Source organism: Quercus suber, unplaced genomic scaffold, assembly GCF_002906115.3.
Source record: "Quercus suber isolate HL8 unplaced genomic scaffold, Cork oak 2.0 scaffold_101, whole genome shotgun sequence".
In the NCBI taxonomy this organism is placed as follows: Eukaryota; Viridiplantae; Streptophyta; class Magnoliopsida; order Fagales; family Fagaceae; genus Quercus; species Quercus suber.
The window spans coordinates 1,324,723-1,330,432 of record NW_027069566.1 but is presented as its reverse complement, the minus strand read 5'-3'; the positions used below and the strand labels follow the sequence as shown (position 1 = coordinate 1,330,432).

At 31.9% G+C, this 5,710-nt stretch overlaps 1 long non-coding RNA gene across 1 annotated transcript; it reads left to right on the top strand.

The window, feature by feature from the left end:
* The first annotated feature begins 1,233 nt into the window (after nt 1–1,233).
* LOC136068156 (uncharacterized) lies at nt 1,234–3,682 on the top strand. The gene is made up of 2 exons (XR_010629566.1): nt 1,234–1,528; nt 1,928–3,682. It is a non-coding gene; the product is annotated as an uncharacterized LOC136068156 (long non-coding RNA).
* The last annotated feature ends 2,028 nt before the right edge of the window (nt 3,683–5,710 follow it).

Here is a 5,710-nt window from a genome sequence, read left to right as displayed (position 1 = left end):
GCAAGATTGAAATGTGTAGACATCTAAGTGCTCTCAAGGACTGATTCTTATGTGTGTAGGTGGGTTTTATAAATGTTGGTATGCTAAAGTTTGTTATTCTCCGCTGTAGGAATGTAGCATTTCAAAGATGGTGAAAATTGCAATCATGCAAAGATGATAAGAAATTCTGTATTGTCTTCTTCTTCTCTTCCTTTCTTTTTTTTTTTTTGAGTGCAAAATGTAAATAGTAGATGAGACTTATAAGTGTTAATCTCAAACTCTTTTTAAATAATGTGATTATTTTCTAACAAAATATAGTTGATATAATTTATTAGATTTTCTAAATTAAACTACCTTTATTTGTTATTTGAAACTATTTCGAATTTTGCAAGATTTTCTTTTCTTTCAAGAAAATATAAACATAATACATTCAATTATTATATAATGTAAGATATTTTGTAAATAATCTAATGCTTGATACTTATGAGCCAGTAAGGATGACAAATGTGGAAAGTGGAAACACCATGTTGTCAATGGCAAAATAATAAAATTTCATTAATGAATTGCAATTTGGTTGGTTTCTAAACTTTTTTAGCCTCTAGGAACTCAAATGGAAGATATTCGATTGGTTCATCACTAAACATGTTCCTGATTATTTTGCATTTTTTTTTTTTTTTTTTTTTTGTTGTTGTTGTTGTTGCTATCCTATAATCATCATGTGGAGAATAATAATAATAATAATAATAAAGAGAAATGAGCAATTAGTTGTTGATTAAACATGGTTCCAAACCATTTAGATAGCTCTTGTTGGGATCTGTTATTTATTTTTGAGAGGAAATAAAAGAGGTCATTGAAACTGGTTATGTAAAACATGGTCCAAAACGAAAAGTAGCTCACTCAAAACTGAAAACACTTTATGCATGTTCTCATAAAGAAAGAGAGAAAAAAAAAAAATGAAACTCAATTAGCCAAGTAATTGTGAATACAGTATTCACGTATAGACTTTGAATAATGAACACTCTTGGAGTAATAAAAGGGCGAACATATTAGAAAGATGAAGAAACCGGGATTTGTGAGGTACCTTTCATTTCATGTACTCTATTAATACTAATGCTGCATACACATTTTTTTACATGATGATTAAGGTGACAAATTGTAATTAGTGCAAAACTATTTTTATATAGGACTATCACTAATGTTACTTTTATAGTATACCAAATTACCAATCATAACTTATTAAAGCATGGACTATTATTCTGTCTTTACCAGTTATGTAACTGATCAGGACCCGTTCAGAGACGCTTGATATAATCAGTAACAAAACTTGATCTTAAACCGATTTACATTAGAAGGAAGAATTCATAAAATATCCCCAAACAGTTCCACGGAAAGCAAAGGACAACTCTATTCACGGAAAGGTTATGACGCATCCAAACAAGTGCACATTCAAGTCTTCTGCAGAAGTTTCCAGTGTCCCTCCCTCCAATCTCCTGCTTCTTCAAACTAAAATCTTCAATGGAGGAACCTAGCTCAGCCTCAGAAAATCAAGGTGCACATTCAAATCATACCCCTTCTGGAATTTTATATTTGGTTATTCCTGTTTGGTTGCTCAAAAAATAAATATAGCAAAAAGAAAGAAACTGGCTTAAGTCAGTTTTTTTTTTTAGGCAATTAACTCTTTCTCTTTCTAAAATTGAATATAAAAAAAAAAAAAACAATGAAAGACTCACCTACTATCAAGCCAAGATATGCTTATTAGGCTAAGCTGAGTGGAAGGTTAAGTAATTCCATGTTTGTAGCTTTTAAATGTCTCTGTTTCTAAATAGAAAGTAAGGCTTAATTTATCTATGTATGATTGTATAATGAAGAAAAAAGATATGAAATAAAATGATTTTTGTTATTGGGGTGTCATGAAATGGTAATAATTTGGTTTATATTTCAATTGCAGTTGTTGCAGATGATAAAGGTGGTAAGGTTTGTTAAATATATTATTGGCAACGCGATGTGTTATACCATGTTGTATATGCTAGAGTGGATGTGGAAGAGGAAGTATAAAATAGGAACATCGAGAATACGAGGGTTACGTGTTTCAGCCTTGACGGCCTACATCCACGGAGGAATCTTTTAAGGGCTACATCTTTACAAGAGTGTAGTACAAAATTTGTGTTACAATGAATCTTAACATGCTAGAGTGGATGTGGAAGAAGAAGCATAAAATAGGAACATCGAGAACACGAGGGTTACGTGTTTCAGCCTTGACGGCCTACATCTACGGAAGAATCCCTTTAAGGGCTATATCTTTATAAGAGTGTAGTACAAAACTTGTGTTATAATGAATCTTAATATGAGTACATATAGACGATTAAACCCTAAACTACTAGTAGAAGTAGGACTGGGCTTAGGCCTATTACATTGGGCTAATATGTCTAATATATCTCGAACAAGGGTAAAGGAGGAGAAATTTCAAGGTTTGAAATTAAAGTGACCCATGAAGCTAAACTTAATGAAATATTGCACAAGATTAATTCTATTGAAATTAAGTTATGCTCTGATGGTGAAAAGGAGTCCATTAAGTTGCTAAAGGTAATACTGAAAGTGAATTGCTTCATTTATATGTATGCACTTCTTTTAAGTGCTCGGAGATTCTAAATGCTCGGAAGTTTTGATGAGGGAAACCAGGTTGTCTTATGTATTGTCATTGATATCTACTATTTTGGGATGAGGTATATAATCCCAAGGATGGGGAGAAAAAAGCTATTAGTAAGGTTCTCAACAAGTTTTCCAGATTGCTCATTGAAGAATATATGGTAGATGTTCAAAAGAAACTAAATAGTAAAGAAGCAAAGACCAAAAGGCCGCACCTTTGCTAATGGCTTTGATTGTTTAGAGTCAGTTAGGAATGGCCTCTAAGGTTGCAAAAAATTTGATTCAAAATCTAAGGCATTCTCCAAGCTAACAGAATATAAATATAACCAAAAGGAGAAGAGGATGACACATTCATTGAGGAAGGCACTTGTTGGCTTTGTAGTGTCATCTTTGAGGTGGGGTGGCCATGATTGTTGAATGGGTGCCGCAGCATAAGGAAATGTTTCTGGTGTCCTTCATGGTCTTGGGAATGATGATGATGATGATGATGAAGATTTTATTTATGTTTTGTCCACATTATAGGAGAGGGTTCTTGTGGAAGAGTCCTTGGTGCCCCTAGGTTTTTGAACTTTTGGTTTCATTGTTTCTCAGCCTCATGATCCCGCGTTGTTTGATAGTGAGGATGTGCAGAGTATCATGGAATGCTTGTATCCTTGTCCTTTCAGCCGGTCAGTAATTAATATGGGGTTGCTTTACTCTGATTTTCTTGTGAAGCATGGTACTCTAAGGCTTCTTTCGGAGGCACAGAAGTTGCAGGACTGGACTTCTTCATTGGTGCTTTGAACCGTGGTTCTTATTCTAGCAATCAAATGATGCAGGGTTGGGCAGCTCTCAAGCAAGGAGTTCAGAATGAAGTCAAAACTTTGAATTTTGTGTAAGCATGTTCTCCTAAAGTTGAACATATAGAGCGCTATGATCCTGTCTTCATCTTGCTTTTTTCAGTTCATAGTCTTGTCATTATGTCTATATTGAACATGTGGAGATTGCTGGTTTAGGCTTGCTTGCTGTTTCATTGGCTGGCTAACCTCAAGGAATCAATGGCTTTTCTCTACCTACATTTACTGTGCATATTTTGCTGGCTTTGGCTAGTGTTAGTTTTTGTTCAGCCATCCTAGGGGTCCATCTGTTCCCCTAAATGATGCATACTTGAGCTTGTGCACAGCCAAAAGTCTTGTAGCTTAATTTGTTGACACCTACTGATGTTTTCAATAGGGGACATCTAGGGTTCAAATCCACCCACGGCCAACTATTAAATTATCAACCCAAAAAAAAAAAAAAAAAAAAAAAAGGTTACAAATTATTTTATAACATTTTTACAAATTACTAATATGGCAAATTCTTACTAATTCTAATATGGGTTCATAATTAACATCACATTTTTATTTATAATAAATATTTGGAAAATACTAAAGTCACATCAGCAGTTTGTAAAAATGTTGTAAAATAGTTTGTGCCTTTAGCATTACTCAATTTCTATGCTTATTGCTTAATGCCTTAACTCAGTATTAAATTTTACTTCTAAAGTAGAACCATGTGATAACATTAATATATAAAATTCAAGTTTTTGTTTGTAATATAAGTCTATAGTGCTTATACCTTTTTGGTGAAACTAGTAGTATGTTTGTAAGTACCAATTGCTTTTTTATTGGAGTAAGATTGAAATGTGTAGACATCTAAGTGCTCTCAAGGACTGATTCTTATGTGTGTAGGTGGGTTTTATAAATTTTGGTTTGCTAAAGTTTGTTATTCTCCGCTTGTTGATTTCCACTCTTTCTTTGTGCAACAATAGAATGGGCCAGCTGATGATTCATGAAGCTATTTAATGTATAAGGTGATCTCATGTTTGTTATTTTAGCTGTAGGAATGTAGCATTTCAAAGATGGTGAAAAGTGCAATCATGCAAAGGTGATAAGAAATTCTGTATTGACTTTTTTTTTTTGGTGAGAAATTAATATTACTAGTTGCCCCGAGTGATGTGTGGAAAAATTTAAAGATTTTTTTTTTTTGGTTAGTGTAAAATGCAAATAGTAGATGAGACTTATAAGTGTTAATCTCAAACTCTTTTTAAATAATGTGATTATTTTCTAACAAAATATAGTTGATATAATATATTAGATTTTTTAAACTAAACTACCGTATTTGTTATTTGAAAGTATTTTAAATTTTGTAAGATTTTCTTTTCTTTCAAGAAAATATAAATATAATACATTTTACATTCAATCATTATATAATGTAAGATATTTTGTAAATAATCTAATGCTTGATACCTATGAGCTAGTAAGGATTACAAATGTGGAAATTTCCACATTAAAGTGGAAACTCCAGTGTTGTCAATGGCAAAATACTAAAATTTGATTAATGAATTGCAATTTGGTTGGTTTCTAAACTTTTTTAGCCTCTAGGAACTCAAATGGAAGATGTTCAATTGGTTCATCACTAAACATGTTCCTGATTATTTTATATTCTTTTTTTTCTTTTCTTTTTTTGCTATAATCATTATGTGGAGAAAAATAATAATAATAATAATAAATGAAAATGAGCAATTAGTCGTTGATTAAACATGGTTCCAAACCATTTAGATAGCTTTTGTTGGGATCTGTTATTTATTTTTGAGAGGAAATAAAAGAGGTCATTGAAACTGATTATGTAAAACATGGGCCAAAACCAAAAGTAGCTCACTCAAAACTCAAAACACTTTATGCATGTCCTTATAAAGAAAGGGAAAAAAAAAAAAATGAAACTCAATTAGCCAAAGTAATTTTTTTTTTGGGAATAAACAGTAATACTTATTAGAACACACACGAAAATAGTAATATTAATGTTTTAAAATTGTGAATACAGTAGTCACGTATACACTTTAAATAATGAACACCCATTGGAGCAATAAAAGGGCGAAATGTTCGATATTAGAAAGATGAAGAAATTGGGATTTGCAAGGTACCTTTCATTTCATGTACTCTATTAATACTAATGCTGCATACATTTTTTGTTTTTGTTTTTTGGACAATGATTAAGAGGACAAATTGTAATAAGTGCAAAACTATTTTTATATAGGACTATCACTAATGTCATTTTTATAGTATAC